The sequence below is a fragment of the Muntiacus reevesi genome, chromosome 4, assembly GCF_963930625.1.
Source record: "Muntiacus reevesi chromosome 4, mMunRee1.1, whole genome shotgun sequence".
In the NCBI taxonomy this organism is placed as follows: domain Eukaryota; kingdom Metazoa; phylum Chordata; class Mammalia; order Artiodactyla; family Cervidae; genus Muntiacus; species Muntiacus reevesi.
In genome coordinates this window covers 171,732,263-171,749,697 of record NC_089252.1, presented here as the reverse complement: position 1 = coordinate 171,749,697, position 17,435 = coordinate 171,732,263, and positions in this window count along the sequence as shown.

The window sequence follows — 17,435 nt, the reverse complement described above, 5'->3', positions numbered from 1 at the left end:
CGTGGGCCCCGTTTCTCCAGTGGGATCTAGGGTGCGGCTCCGCCACGGCAGCCGTGGCCAGGGCACCTAGAGAGCGAGGGGCTTGCTGTGGAGGTGGTGGAATCCTTGCTGTCTGCCCACGACCTGGACCCATCCTCACGTCTGTGTTTTATTGGTTATTAGTATTTGTATCCAGTGTTAATTCCTCAATATTAATAATGCCACTAAGATTATTTTGCTACTATTAGGGAGAGATGGGTGAAGGATATCTGGGAACTCTCTGCACTATATTTTCAGTTCTTCTGTAAGTACAAAATTATTTCACAATGAAAACTTGACCAAATGGAAATTTTAAAAAAAGAAAGAAAATGGAAAAAACACCAGCAATTATTGAGCACTTTCCATATGACAGACAGCAGGCTGAGGTAACTCTTTACATGGATTATTTGTCTGGAATAATACATCCTCTTTTCCAATCATTTGTTCTTCTTCAACCGTATTTTGGCTGGTGTCCATTTTATTCTATCTATAAGTGTATAGGATATCATTTTAGATGAATTTTGACAGTTAAAGTTAAGGATTAATATTAATCAGCAATATCTGAATTGCATGGATTCTGCCTATACTTAAAAGCCAAACTTATAACATCAACTAACAAGACCCAAAACTTGGAGATTTTGACCCCCCTAAGAGTACACTGTTGTGATGATGTCCTCATTTAGAAAGAAATGTTACCTATGAAACAGCTCTTCAAAGTGCTTTCACCATAGGCGGACATTCACGTTACACACCAAAACAGCATCTACCAGTTTGAGTGGAGTCTGTTTCATGATACGACTCTGCTCATTACCAGCTTCCCACCCCTAGTCTTTGCTTCACTAGACTGATACGGAACTTGTAGGTTTTTCAACTTTTGGCTTAGAATCACTTCCTGCAAAAAAAAATTCTTGAAAATTCATTGTGTAAGTTATTTGGTCCTCTTTTTTACCCCTCTAGATCACTATGCTTAACTCTTTGTTACCACTAAATATGTGAATGTAATTTTATTGAGTTTGGGCTGTGTCTTGTTCATTGAGAATCCACAGCAGTTAGCCCTATTTAGGAGAAGGCAATGGCACCCCACTGCAGTACTCTTGCCTGGAAAATCCCATGGACGGGGGAGCCTGGTAGGCTGCAGTCCATGGGGTCACTAAGAGTCAGACCCAACTGATCGACTTCACTTTCACTTTTCACTTTCATGCATTGGAGAAGGAAATGGCAACCCACTCCAGTGTTCTTGCCTAGAGAATCCCAGGGATGGAGGAACCTGTTGGGCTGCCATCTGTGGGGTTGCACAGAGATGGACACAACTGAAGCGACTTAGCAGCAGCAGCAGCCCTATTTAAAGTTTGTCAAGAGCTCAATAAATATATTTATTGTAAAATTAATAAATTTTACATGTATACTTCTGACTCAGAGTAAGCAGTTTGTTTTCTCAGTTAGTGAAATTTTCATTCTCTTTTTGGTCCATTTCTTAGTAGAAGTATGTAATCCCAAGAGGTTTCCTAATTTTTTTTTTTTAATTTTGCCTAAGATTTTATTTGTTTCTTTTTTTTCTTCTTTTTTTTTTTTTCAGTGGGTTTTGTCATACATTGATGTGAATCAGCCATAGAGTTACACGAATTCCCCATCCCTGTCTCCCATCCCACCTCCCTCTCCACCCGATTCCTCTGGATTTTCTAAAAATGGTCAATTGAATTCTTCTGTGTTTTAGCCTCATTGAAGTATAAAGGATATAAAAATGTACATTCAGTGTATATGCCATGTATAATCTCTGCTGTCAGTTCCCCTTCATTTTAAAGATGAGATCTTTAAGATATTAAAATAATTCTTTACTTTCTGGCAGTACCCAAAATGCTACCTGTCATACTTAGTCCTAAACTAAAAAAAGTTATTTAAAAAATTTTTGATCAAAAGATATTATATATGTTGCCTTCTCTGATTATTTAGGGCTTCCCAGGTGGCTCATTGGTAAAGAATCTGCCTCCAATGAAAGAGACTCAAGAGAAGCAGGTTTGATCTCTGGGTCAAGAAGACTTCCTGGGGTAGGAAATGGTAACCACTCCAGTATTCTTGCCTGAAAAATTCCATTGACAGAAGAACCTGGCAGCTGCATTCTATGGGGTAACAAAGAGTCCAACAAGACTGAGCGCACACACACACACACACACACACACACACACACACTGATTACTTACATAACAGCTAAATGAAATGCTTCCTATCCTTCAGTTATTATCTAGATACCTCATCAAATACCTCATACTGAATCAAAAGGCATTTGACATAGAGGCTTCACTTAAATGGTTGCCTGGAGTTTCACTTGGTTGCTTTACAGAATTCCCTTCCTTATCATTAAGAAAGGCAAATTTAAGCTCTTGCTTGGTACCTACTCCCATTTAGCCTAAAGTGTTTATAGAAAAAAAGAAAAAGTTTTGCTGAAACTTATCATCCCCACCTCAACAGTAGCTTAAAGGTCATACAGAGACGGCACAGCATTTCCAGTGGTGGGACAAGAATGAACCGTCTCTGTAGCCTAGACGTCTCCGCTCAGGGCTGTAACCCCAACTCCAGGTACCTGACTCTCTCAAGGATCTAACCTGTGTGTCCTGAGGAAAGAGACTGATCTTTTATTCCAAATATATCACTATTTTTTTCAGTCCTTCATTTTCCACCTTCTTAACACTTCAATGAAACCAAATGACACTGATATTGATATAGATGTTAAAATACTGAATTTTCATTACAATATGAAAGACTGTTAGGGGATGGAGTCACTGACTTCTAAGCAAATAAGTCATTCAATTCACGTATATTACACACAGTTTTGTTTAAAATGAGGGAAAGCTTATGGCAGAGAACATGTAGGTGCATTTCTCTAAACTTCCATTGTATTAGATGAACTTCACCATATTGATACATGAAAATAGCTTATCATTGATTGCCCTATATTTGCCAAACATATTAAGAATCCACACTTTATAAGTAGTTGTTGAAACCTTTCATAAAATATTAAAATGACAAATCATATGAGTTATTTTGATAGAGATACTTTCCTCAGAGGAAAGCATCATTCTAGAGTTCAGAAAATGATTTTTAAAATATTTCTCTGATAGTTGTAATCTCTGATGTTCCCTGAACCCCAAAGTTGCAAAGGGTGAAAAAAGACGTCATCCAGGAAGGTCTTATGGTGGACAGAGAGGAGGGTGGTCTCTGCCCATTCTTAGGAGCACAGACTCCTACTCACAGAGGGCTCTGCTGCTGATGAGTTCTCAGTAAGTCATCCTCCACCCACACAAGATGAAGATTTTTCTGCACAGAAAGCCTGCCTACTACTGAGTCCAGGAAGCCTTTACTCTGGAACTGCAGAGCTAACAGTAATTTAAATGGCTAGGTAGGGATCTCTCTCTGTTCTTGGGAAAGTTGATATTCTGATATTTCTGGCAGAGGAACATATTACTAAACTGACAGAATTACCCTTTAAAAAAATTTACCCAATTTTCAATTCAGTGAAACAAGCAAACATGTCTTAAATGTTACTAATGAGTCTCTTGCGTAACAGACTTTGGGGACAGATAAGGGAACACAGATCTGGGCAAAATGTCCTCAGAGAGGTGCCTGTAAATTACAGCATCAGAAGAGGTATGCAGTAGTAGGTATCAGATTACAAGACAAAAGGTAGCCATCTGTTATTTTATTTCAAAATTTTGGGAGGCATTTTAAGATGATAAAGACAATGTTCCCAGTTTATTACACTTGTAATATTTGTAATTAATGATTGAATGTGGGCTTCCCTTAAAGCTCAGTTGGTAAAGAATCCGCCTACAATGCAGGAGACCCAGGTTCGATTCCTGTGTTGGGTGAATCCCCTGGAGATGGAAATGGCAACCCACTCCAGTATTCTTGCCTAGAGAATCCCATGGACTATAGCCTGCCAGGCTCCTTTGTCCGTAAGGTTGCAAGAGTCAGACACGAGTTAGCAACTAAACCACCACCAATGGTTGAAAGTGAAAGTGAAAGCCGCTCAGTTGTATCAGACTCTTTGCTCCCCATGGGCTATACGGTCCAAGGAATTCTCCAAGCCAGACTGCTGGAGCGGGTAGCCTTTCCCTTCTCCAGGGGATCTTCCCCAACCCAGGGATCGAACCCAGGTCTCCTGCATTGCAGGCGAATTCTTTACCAACTGAACTATCAGGGAAGCCCAATTAAGTGTCAGTGTAAACAATTCATATAATAATAGAGAAAAAATATTTTATCAAAAGAAAAGGCAAAGCGAAAATGTACTGCTGATAGTTTTCAGATATACCTTCCAGATCTTTATGGTTCTTCTGTTTATACATTTCATGGGCCTTTTTTAAAAAATGAAGTATAGGTGATTTACTGTTGTATTAATTTCTGCTGTAAAGTGGTTCAATTATACACACATATGCAATCTTTTTCATATTGTTTCCATTATGGTTTATCATAGGATACAGTTCCCTCTGCTGTAAGTAGGACCTTGTTGTTTATCCATTCTATATATATACACTAGTCTGTGTCTGCTAATCCCAGACTCTCGTTCTATCCCTCTCCCACTCTTCTCCCCACTTGAAAACCACAAGTCTGTTCTCTGTGTATATCTGCTTTTATATGGTAGATAAGTTCATAGGTGTTATATTTTCAGTTCCACACAAGTGCTATCGTATGGTGTTTGTCTTTCTCCTTCCGACTCACTTCGCTCAGTATGACCGTCTCCGTCTGCGTCCGTGCTGCTGCAGAGGGCATTGTTTTCTTTTGTGACTAGTTTAACTGTGAGCATATGCTGCATCTTCTTTATCCATGCATCTGTCGATGGACATTTAGGCTGTTTCTCATGGGGCTCCTAGTTCTATATTTATTTATGATCTTATTCTATTTCATTAAAACTTTAATACATATTTTTATATTTATGTTTACATATATTTTGTGTTTATTCATGTTCATATATTTTTATTTCAGTTTGTTTTATAGAAACATTTTTAAATGTTTTCTCTATGAAAAGTGGAAGTTACTCAGTCGTGTCTGACTCTTTGTGACCCCATGGACTGTAGCCTGCCAGGCTCCTCTGTCCATGGAATTCTCCAGGCATGAATACTGGAGTGGGTAGCCATTGCCTTCTCCAGGGGATCTTCCCAACCCAGGGATCGAGCCCAGGTCTCCCGCATTGCAAGCAGATTCTTTACCATCTGAGCCACCCGGGAAGCGCAATGTTCTAAATCTGCTTAATAACCTCTGTAAGTGCACGCGAAGTCGCTTCAGTTGTGTCCGACTCTTTTCAACTCTCTTTAGACTGTAGCCCACCAGGGTCCACTGTCCATGGGGATTCTCCAGGCAAGAATATTAGAGTGGATTGCCATTTCCTTCTCCAGGGGATCTTCCTCACCCAGGGATAGAACCCACATCTCTTATGTCTCCTGCATAGGCAGGCAGGCAGGTTCTTTACCACTAACGCCACCTGGAAGAGCTAAATTTTAATCATTTGGTCACACTGCAGGGCATGTGGGGTCTTAGTTCCCTGACCAGGGATCAAGCCCGTGGCCCCTGCATTGGCAGCGCAGAGTTTTAACCATCGAATCACTAGGGAAGTCCCTAGTGCTTTGATTTTAACATGTCTATGTGTAATTTTCTTTGAACATCATTTTTATGAGTTGATTAAACTTCTTATATGTATAGATTTACTTCTTTCCTAACATTTTGGAAAGTTTCCAGACATAAGTTATTCTTACATTTTTTTCTGTCCCGTTCTCTCTTTCTCTTCCTTTTCGATCCAAGTTACACATATGATAGACTTCAACATTGACCATTGGTCCCAGTATCTTTGTAAATTAAAAAGTTTACTCCTCCCTTTTATAAAGATCACACAATTTCTATTGTTGTAATTTTAAATTCATCACCTTCTTCTTCTGTAATCTTTATCCAATAATTAAGCCCAAAGTGTGACTTTCTTCAGAAACATACTGCATTTTTCATTTCTAACATTTTCCTTTTAATACTACATGTTTTCTCTTTCTCTTCTGAGAAATCTTTGCTTTTCATTATCTTCCTTTATCTCATAGCACAGTTGTATAGATTGATTTAAAATCTCTGTGTAATTCTATCAATATCTGAGCACTCAGGACTTGGCACCTGCAAGATGTCACTTCAGTAAATGATTTTTTTTTTTGAATGGGTCACATTTTACCCATTCTTTATATAGTCAGTGATTTTGGATTCTATCCTCACATTTTGAATATTATACTACATAAACTCTGAATTCTATTATATTCACCTGGAAAATGTGAATGATATTTTTTAAGCTAGCAATAAACTTTTTGAGATGCAAACTACGAGCTCAGTCGTGTGCTGTGTGATGTGGCTGAACACTCAGGTTAGTCATTTAAACCTTTGCTAAAACTGTTTTTCTTTGTTGTTGTTGTTGTTGTTTGAGCCATGGCCCTCTGGTTCAGGGTTCATCTTGAAATATGTGTATACTTATATGTGTTATTAAGGTCTGCTCTTCTCTAACTCTCTCATGAATTCCTGCCTTAGTGTCAGACCTGCCCAGAGACCTTTCCATGTATCCTGTTATTGTATAGCTTATTCTGCTAATGACATTTAGTTTCAGTTAGTTGATGGGTTATTGGGATATTTTATATCCTTGTTGACTATCTGTCTATTATTTCTATCTGCTACTGAGTGAGTAGTACTTAATTTTTCAGCTGTAAATGTAGACTTTTTAATTTTTCATTTATTATGTTATTTTTTTGCTACATGTACTTTGAAGTTCTGTTTTTAGATGCTCTATTAGTTTGCTCCCTGGAGGAAGGCATGGCAACCCACTCTGGTATTCTTGCTTGGAGAATCCCATGAACAAAGAACCCTAGTGGGCTACAGCCTATGGGGTCACGCAGAGTTGGATACGACTGGAGAGACTTGGCATCTTCACACTCATTAGTTTGCTTTCATAGCAATATAACATAATGATAGAATAAGACAACAGAAATACATTGTCTAACAGTTCCGGATGCTAGAATTCACAAATCAAGGTATCAGTTCCTTCTGAAGAAGAGGAGGCTGAGGAAGTAGCTCTTCCTACCTCTCTCTGAGCTCCTGGTGCAGTCAGTAACTTTGGTGTTCCCTCACTGCAGATCTCTAGTTTCTGCCTCCATTATCACCTGACCATCTTCTTCCTCCATGTCTCTGTCTTTATATCATCTTCTCATTATTTGTGTCTGTTCCTGGTAGCTCAGACGGTAAAGCATCTGCCTACAATGCAGGAGACCTGCGTTCGATCCCTGGGTCGGGAAGATCCTCTGGAGAAGGAACTGGCAACCCACTCCAGTACTCTTGCCTGGAAAATCCCATGGACGGCAGAGTGTGGTAGGCTACAGCCCATGGGATTGCAAAGAGTCGGACATGACTGAGCAACATCACTTCCACTTCTTTTCACTGCATCCAAATCTACCCTTTTAATAAGACAAATTGTGATACTGGAACAGAGCCCAGCCTAATGACCTCATCTTAACTTGGTAGAAGGTAGGGCTGGAGAAGAGGGGCTAGGACTGAAGCCAGGTATGAGATAGGGTTTCTTTTCTGCTCAGAGGCCATCATTGCCTATTGGGAGTTGGGTCAGGTCCCAAGTTCCTGATGCAGAAGGCCCAAGAGTTAGGTCTTAGCTGGTTCATTCCCTATAAGTTTGATCTTGCTTCTCTTCCATTCCTACCCAGTTCTGCATGAACCTGTCTTGCAACCTTAGTTGTACATGACTCCTGCCAGTCTCCAGTTAACCTTCTGTGAGAATCATTCTATATATTGTATTTTCAATGTTATCATAGTTGGGGAGGTGAGTTCCATGTCCTCCTACTTTGCCATCTTGAAACACAAGCTTGAAACGTTTTTAAGTTTGTATTTCTATGCATCCTTGTCAACATTCATCATTTTTGGACTTTTTTGAAGGTTAGTCATCCTGAAACCTAGGAGGTCTTCCAGGTATTGCCATGAATTCTTCTTATTTTAAATGTAAGCAATAATTTGAGAAAGAAGAATAATTTGTTCCTCATCAAACTATTTTTTATATTGGTTTTCACCTATAGAGATTTTCTAATTTCATCATTACATCTATGCTTCTTGGTTCACATGTGACTATAAGAAAAGTTTTTGTAGTTTTTATATATTTACTCATTTCACATCATATTTTTTATCTTATTCTATGAGTTATAAAGCATAGCTTTCTTTCTCATATGCTTCTCATTTTGTTCTAGATGTGTTCAACAAGAAACCCTTTAAGTTTGTGCTCTGTCTTTTTATAAGCTTCCATCATTTAAAAAATAATTTAATAAAAGCAAAAATAAACAAATGGGACCTAATTAAACTTAAAAGCTTTTGCACAGCAAAGGAAACTATAAGCAAGGTGATAAGACAGCCCTCAGATTCGGAGAAAATAATAGCAAATGAAGCAACAGACAAAGGATTAATCTCAAAAATATACAAACAACTCCTGCAGCTCAATTCCAGAAAAATAAATGACCCAATCAAAAAATGGGCCAAAGAACTAAACAGACATTTCTCCAAAGAAGATATACAGATGGCTAACAAACACATGAAAAGATGCTCAACATCACTTATTATCAGAGAAATGCAAATCAAAACCACAATGAGGTACCATTACACGCCAGTCAGGATGGCTGCTATTCAAAAGTCTACAAGCAATAAATGTTGGAGAGGGTGTGGAGAAAAGGGAACCCTCTTACTCTGTTGGTGGGAATGCAAACTAGTACAGCCACTATGGAGAACAGTGTGGAGATTTCTTAAAAAACTGGTAATAGAACTGCCATATGACCCAGCAATCCCACTTCTGGGCATACACACTGAGGAAACCAGATCTGAAAGAGACACGTGCACCCCAATGTTCATCGCAGCACTGTTTATAATAGCCAGGACATGGAAGCAACCTAGATGCCCATCAGCAGATGAATGGATAAGGAAGCTGTGGTACATACACACCATGGAATATTACTCAGCCATTAAAAAGAATTCATTTGAATCAGTTCTAATGAGATGGATGAAACTGGAGCCCATTATACAGAGTGAAGTAAACCAGAAAGATAAAGACCAATACAGTATACTAATGCATATATATGGAATTTAGAAAGATGGTAATGATAACCCTATATGCAAAACAGAAAAAGAGACACCGATGTACAGAACAGACTTTTGGACTCTGTGGGAGAAGGCGAGGGTGGGATGTTTTGAGAGAACAGAATTGAAACACGTATATTATCAAGGTTGAAACAGATCACCAGCCCAGGTTGGATGCATGAGACAAGTGCTCAGGGCTGGTGCTCTGGGAAGACCCAGAGGGATGGGGTGGGGAAGGAGGTGGGAGGGGGGATCTGGATGGGGAATACGTGTGAATCCATGGCTGATTCATCTCAATGTATGGCAAAAACCACTACAATATTGTAAAGTAATTAGCCTCCAACTAATAAAAATAAATGGAAAAAAAATAAAAGTAATTCTCACTTATAATAAAATAATGAAATATGCCACAAAAAAAAAAAGAAAAAGAAATAGAGTGTTACAAATTTATTTCTCTTTGTCAGGCACCTACACTTTGGCAAGAATAATTTTGAATGATACCATTTGTTAACATGTGCCTAATGTAGATTGTAGCCATAAGGATAATATGTTAATTTGTAAAGTTGTTTCCTTAAAGAAATCAGTTATTGAGTGTTAAAATAAATTAAATGCATTAAAAGGTATGTATTATGACTTTTAAAAAAATTAAAAAAATAAAATATCCTTATTCCCCCCAAAAAAGAGTAAAATAAAATAAAAAATAATTTAATAAATTCAAGAAGTTTAAAACTGCATCCTGTGCTGAATTCTAGATATTGTTTCCACATCCACCTTAACCCAATGTATTGATCCATAGTTAAACTGAAAGAAGAAAAATAAATTTGGTGTGGGAGAAAACCAAACTGATGCTGCATTTGTGAAAATATTTAAAGAATTCAAGTAATAAAGTGTTGCATTAGCCCATGTACCTATTGACATTAATCTAGGGCAAAGGAGGCTAAATATACAACAGAGAAACAACTGCATGTAAAGAATGAAATTATAACATTCTCTAATACCACACACAAAAGTAGTATTGAAATGGATTAAACACCTTAGTGTAAAACTGGATACTATAAAACTCCTAAAGGAAAACACAGGCAGAATACTCTGACATAAATCACAACTAGATCTTTTTAGACCTGTCTCCTGGAATAATTAAAACAAAAACAAAAATAAACAAATGGAATCTAATTAAACTTAGAGCTTTTGTCCAGAAAAGAAAACCACAAGTAAGAAGAAAAGACAACTCTCAGAATGGGAGAAAATATTTGCAAATGAACCATCACAAAGTACTGACCTCCAAAATACATAAGCAGTTTATGCAGCTCAATATCAAAACACAAACAACCCAACCAAAAAATAAGCAGAAGACCTAGACAGACATTTCTTCAAAGACAACACAGATGGTCAACAAATGCATGAAAAGATGCTTGGCATCACTCATTATGAGAGAAATGCAAATCGAAACCACAGTGAGGTGTCACATGACACCAGTCAAATGGCCATCATCAAAAAAATCTACAAACAGTAAATGCTGGAGAGAATGTAGAGAAAAGGGAAAACTTTTGCTCTGTTGGTGGGAATATAAGTTGATACAACCATTATGGAGAATAGTATGGATGCTTCTTAAGAAACTATGAACAAAACTACCATATTACCAACAAATCCCATGACTAGGCTTATACCCTAAGAAAACCATAATTCAAAAAGACACTTGTACACTACTATCCATTGCTGTACTATTTACAATAGCCAGGACATGGTGGCAACCTATATGTCCACTGAGAGATGAATGAAGAAAGAAGTTGTGTACACGTATACAGTGAAATATTACTCAACCATGAAAAAGAATGAAATTGGGTCACTTAGTGATATGGAAGAATCTAGACTCTGTCATAGAGAGTGAAACAAGCCAGGAGGAGAAAAACAAATATCATACATTAATGCATACGTGTGGAATCTAGAAAAATGGTACTGATGAATCTATTTGCAGGACAGAACTAGAGACACAGATGTGACGCATGAACATGTGGGCACAGTGAAGGAAAGAGAGGGTGGGACAAACTGAGACAGTAGCGTTAACATGCGTCCCCTACTGTGTGTAAAACAGGGAGCTGGTGGGAAGCCACTGTGCCACGCAGGGAGCTCAGCTCAGCGCTCTGTGACGACCCAGGAGGCTAGGATGGGGGTTGCAGAAAGAGGCTTAGGAGGGAGGAGACAGCTGTTGCAAGCCACCATGTCCTGGCTATTGTAAATAGTACAGCAACAGTAGAAACTAACACAACATTTTAAAGCAATTGTGATTGATATAAAAATAAATTTAAAAAAAGACCAGGTCAGCTGAAGTGGCTAGTATCCTCCAGTTAGGGCTGTGAGAATCTAAATCAGGACAGCTGGAATCTGAACAGAAGCTCCCCGTGTATCTCTGGCTAACTGATTGACTGAACACATGCAGAGCAAGTGTATGTAGTCCAGTGATGAGGCTGAAAGTTTGACAGAGGTAGTAGGGGCCAGACAGTCAGTGGGCCCGGAGTTTGGGCCCAGCCAAAGTACAGACAACTTATGAATATCTTCTCAACCACAGGCTTCCAGCTGAACACTGGGAGAGCCACTTAAGAGTCAGGACTACATTCTGGGACAAGTGTCAAAAATATTAAAGCCCGAGGGTAAAATCAATCCACACTTCTTCTCATAAACAGAGTTTTATTGGATCGTGTCCACTCCAACTCATTTGCTTAATATCTAAGACTGCTTTTAACAATAAAGTTGAACAATTTTAACAGAGACCTCATGGCCCCAAAGGCCAAAACTATTTACTTTCTGGCTTTTTACAGAAAATGTTTGCCCACCTCTGGAGTAGAATTAGGGGCTTCCCTACTGCCTCATCAGTTAAGATTCCACCTGCAATGCAGGAGAGTGGTTTGATCCCTAGATTGGGAAGATCTCCTGGAGGAGGGCATGGCAGCCCACTCAAGTGTTCTGGCCTGGAGAATCCCATGGACAGAGGAGTCTGGCAGGCTGCAGTCCATAGGGCCGCACAGAGTCAGACATGACTGAAGTGATTTATCACACACAGAGTATAGAATTTACTTTTGCATTTTGTATTATTTGGGAAGAAATAATGAGAGGCAGTTTTCTAAGCAGCTAATGTTCTCTTTGTCTCCCCAGATTTTTCCTGCGAGCTAGCTCCTACACTTTTCTTGTATCGCTTTGCTCAGTTGTTGCCATGCCCTCCTTTGGGGGATCTTCCTGACCCAGGAATCAAACTCCTGGTGTCTCCTGTGTCTCCTGAATTGCAGGTGGATTCTTTACCAACTAAACTCTGGACCAGCTAAAAGAATCCAATTAGCCCACCCCGTTATAATCGTCCCCTTTGCTCCTGAACACCTTGAAGGATGAGAATTTGGGAAAGACTGTTTATTCTTACCACCTAGGGCTCACACTAACACCTATGTTAGGTAGCTAGAATAGGAAAACTGGGTCCAGAATGGCAGCGGATAGAAGACAAAGAGGGAAAAGCCCACGAAAATAGAGCAAAGGAAGATCTGAGGACTGGAGTGAGGGCCTCGGTAGAACAAACAGCACTCCTGGCTAGCCCATTACATAGGGCAGGCCCAGGGGGAGGAGAGAAAACATACAGAAAGGGGGCCAAGGGGCCGGGGTCTCGCTCCCGCTCCTTCCCGCCCTCTCCCGCTCTTCCTGCTCTCTCGCTTGCTCTCCCACTTTCTCTTCTCTTTGCGTCTTTTGGGTCGGCATTCTCTCACACCTTGAGGATGTATTTTTCTTTATTTTCTAAATTAAACTGAACTGTAACACTGATCTGTCCGAGAGCTGTGACTCGGTCTCTCTGAGGGCTGTAATGCTGGTCCGTCGCTTCAAATTTTTGTTGTGACGAGACAGAACCGAGGAAGTTACACTGCCCTGACATCTCTGGTGCCCTGACGCTGATTTCACCTGGCTGAAACAACCTTGGCCGGCCCCCACAAGGAGGAGGCCAAGCACAGCAGGAGACCAACTCGGCGAAAGCCCCCGCGGTGGAAGCTGAACCGAAGAAAACCCAGCGCCGGGGAAGGGACAAGAAGCCCGGCGTGCTGGAAGCCAGGGCAGTGAGAAACGAACTCGCTCGCGCGGCCCGGGCTCACACTCCAGAAGGCCTCCAGTTCAGGCAGGCGGTCCTCGCTCCTGTGCTGGAAGGACACATGCCTAGCAAAACCTTAATTACTTTACAGCCTCTTGTTTCTTTTCCTTGTACCCTGCCCCCTCCCGTGAACAGGCAAGTGTAAGTGGGTGCGACTGGGGGCCTCTGGAGAGGCTGCTCCTCAGTATGTCCCAAAGGCCACTCTCTGCGGAGCCCCAGGAGCTGCTCCCCAAGTGGGTGGGGGTTCTCCTGTCCTTAATCTTATCTGTGCCAAGGGTCAGGCCAATGAAAACTGTGAGCACAGGTCAGGTATCTAGCAGATTTTCCGGCAGGTTGTGAAGGGGGTTCCTCGGCACGTTTTTCCCACTACTTTTTCTTCCCATCCTCCAGCTCCTCTCTCCCGGGACTTGAGCCCGGCCAAAACCCATGATGCCTGGCTTTAGGACCTAATGAAGCTCAGGCTCTGACGTCTCATTGCAGAAATTCAGTTAAGAGACACAGTGATAGTAAGAGGCGGATTTGTTCGGATTCAGAAAGAAGCACACTCTGCAGGGCGTGGGCCATCACAGAGGGCAAGTGCTTTGGCCATGGAATGCAGTGTGGCTTTGCGAGCTGGGTGAACTCGTATGCTAACGAGTGGGAGGATCATCCCAACCATTAGGGAAACACCCACTTCTCTGTCTTTTGACAGTGGTTTGGAACTGCTCTGCCACCTCTGGTGTGTCATTTAGCCTACAAATTGGGGATTAAGGTTTCCTTGAATTTGACTTGTCATCTTGGACCCATTTGACTTTAATTGGTTTATGTTATGCCCTTGTGCTATATCATTCTTTCAAAAGTTGTGCCCTGACCCCTTCCCTCCTGTTTCGTGCTCCTTTCCTGAGCCCCATCCAGGCCCACAATGTTGCCTCTACAATCTTCTGGAGGGACAACCAGAAAATAGCTGCCCTTGGGAGGGAAATACTATACAATATCCAATCCCTCCAGATATTCAGGCCTTCACCTTCCGTGTTTCCTATAACATGTGCAGCATCAGCCTCTCCCAGTGAACCCGCTCGGGCAGGCGACAGGCACACAGAGCCCGCTGGAAGTCCATCAGCTGGCATCCCTTCAGAGGCAGCTGGGCTTCCTGGGATAATGTTTGCCACTTTGGGAGTTAGCCCTGCAGGCTGTTGGGCCCAAACCCTTACCATCCTTCTCCTAAAGTTACAAGCATATCCCCAGATCATATCTCCACTCCACTTTTATGGGACATCTGGTTTGTTGCCTCTTATCAATTTGTTCTTAAGCCACTTACTAACTCCTACAACCAGGACCCTGCCCCCTTGTGGGCCACATTGCTTCACCCTGCTTATTATCAAAGTACTCTTAATGCCCCTAACAGGACCAGATAACCCACTCCTTTGTCATTACTTCTGTTATTACCTAAAGTGGGTTTATGACAATGGAATGTTTACCATTGGAGACACCCTAAGCTGCTCTTCTAGAGGATTAGGGGAGGAAGTCAGTAACTTACAATCCCTTAGAGTAGTAAGAGGATAAGTCTTATGACTGTTTCACCAGGTTCCCCGTCTCTGGGCACAGGCTCGGATTGCTTTGCATCATGGTATCCATTCCCATCTGTGATGAACAAACTGGCAATGAGTTAAAATTACAACCCCTTAATCCTACCCAGCACTGGTCATGCTGGAGACCTTGGGGATACCCAACTCCATCCCAGGGGTTCCAGGAAGTCGACCTGCCTCGATCTGCCTAGGGATCCAGTCCCCAGGAGGTTGTCACACCTCAGCCTACTCAGGGATCCATCAGCCTGGAATCCCAGGAAGTCAACCTGCCTCCATCTGCCTGGGGATCTAGTACCTGAGAGGCTGTCATGCCTCAACATGCTCAGGGATCAGCCATTCCGGGAGGAGGGGGTTCCCAGGAGACTGTCATGCTTCAGCTTGCCTGAGGATCTGCACCCTGACCCAGGGACACCTGACTCTCAGGCTGCAACAGTACTGGGTAGGATGAGCTTCAAAAAGACTCACCCCTAAGGAAGTTCACCCATGGAAACAGAAGGAAGCCTGTTACATGTGGGATTGTGCCCAGTCTCAGCAATAACTCAGGAGTCCAATGAGAACCTCATTGCTTTTCTGGAAATGCTAAAAAAGGCCTTCCAAAATTTACCAATCTGGACTTAGACTCTTACAAGGGACAGGTGATTTTAAAGGACAAAGTCCTGTCCCAATGTCCATCAAACATCAAGATAAAGTTACAACAGCTCCAGCAGCAGGGCCCTGCTGATTCTTTAGATGAGATGGTCCAGACAGTCATCAATACCTTTTGTAACAGAGAACAGGAGAGGGAGGCCACGGTCCAGGAGAGGGAGAGAAGGAAAGAGACGAGGCATGCCCAGATGCTGGCCGCCCTTCAGGGAAGCCCTGTGGCAAACCCCGAGCCCTTAAATGACAAGGCACGAGGCAAATGCCTAATCTGTAGGCAGGCGGGGCAGTGGTCCAGTGACAAGTCTTCTAAAATGGCTTGCTACAAATGCCACAACTGGGACACTGGGCGGCACTCTGCCCTTGGGACCCAAGAGCCTCAAGGTCAAGCGCCAAGCTTTCCCTCGTGATGGTTCAACAGGACTGAAGCAGCCCACTACAGCCAGCCCGCCTGTCACAGATAACCATCATGGGGCTGGAGCAAAGGGTGCAACTGGATGTGGCAGGTAGGTCTGAGAATTTCTTGGTAGACACAGGGGCTACCTACTCTGTCCTGACCTCCTACTCCGGAGCCTTCTCCTCCCAAACCTGCACCATTTGGGGTGCTACAGGAGAAACAATTACAAAAAGATTCACCTGAGCACTTTCTGCTGGGATGAACAAATATTTTCCCACCAGTTTCTAGTGGTCCCTGACTGTCCTCCCTTACTGGGAAGAAATCTCTCCCTGCCTTCAAAGTCTTGCAGCTATAGCAGTCCTGATGGAAGATGCTTTAATACTCTCTTTTAGGGGCAAACTAACTATTTTTACTAGTCACCAATTGAAACAATTCCTAAATGGGAGAGGCCATTAATGGATGTCTGATCAAAGAATCCTCAGATATCAAGTAGTGCTGATGGAAAATCCAGGCCTCACTATATCCCCTTGTGAGGTTCTTAACCCAGCCACCCTCCTGCCTACCCCCAAGGGCTCTCTCCCCTTTCAGTCTTGCCTAAAAACCTTGGGCCTGAGAGGGATTGTAGGAAGATCCTCTGACCAATCTTGAGGAAATATGGTACACTGATGAAAGCAACTTTGTCTTGGATGGAAAAAGAAGAGACAAATATGCAGTAGTCTCCAATTTTGAGACCATAGAGGTTAAACCTTTGCCACCAGGTACTTCAGTCCTTTTAGCTGAGCTCATAGCCTTGACTTGAGCTTTAGAGCTGAGAAAAGAAAAAGAGTAGCCATTTACACTGACTCCAAGTATGTCTTTCTGGTGCTACATGCACATGCTGCTATTTGGAAAGAAAGAGGCCACTTGACAACCCAAGGGTCCCCAGTCAAATATGGTGATCAAATCCTTAGACTCTTGGAGGCAGTCCATCTGCCCGCTGAGGTTTCAGTCTCCCACTGTAAAGGACACCAGAAAGGGAGCATGGAAGTGGCACCAGGGAGCCAAGCAGCTGATCAGGCAGCTAAGAGAGCAGCGTTACAGAGCCATGACCTAATAGGGATTGCCACCTTAGTTCCACAGACTAATTTGCCAGAAACTCCTTCATATACTGAAAGTGAGACTCAAAGCTAAGAGTGAGGGCTTTCAAGATGATCATACGGGGTGGTTCCAAAAGGAGGGACTCCTTTTTCTACCTGAGAACCTCCAATGGAAGTTGGTTAACCCCTTATAAGCCACCACTCATTTAGGGGAAAAGGCCTTCCAAAGATTACTAGAAAGGTCCTTCAGAGGAGCAGGCCTCCAAATGACTATAAGGCAAGTGGTCTCCTCTTGTCCCACTTGACAATTAAACAACCCCAAGGAGCTCAAAGACTCCAGCTGGCCCAGCCTATCCAACAATGTGGGACCTACCCAGGAGAGGACTGGCAGATGGACTTCACCCAGATGCCAGTTTCTCAAGGGTATAAATACCTATTAGTCATGATAGATACATTCACAGGATGGATTGAAGACTTTCCCACCC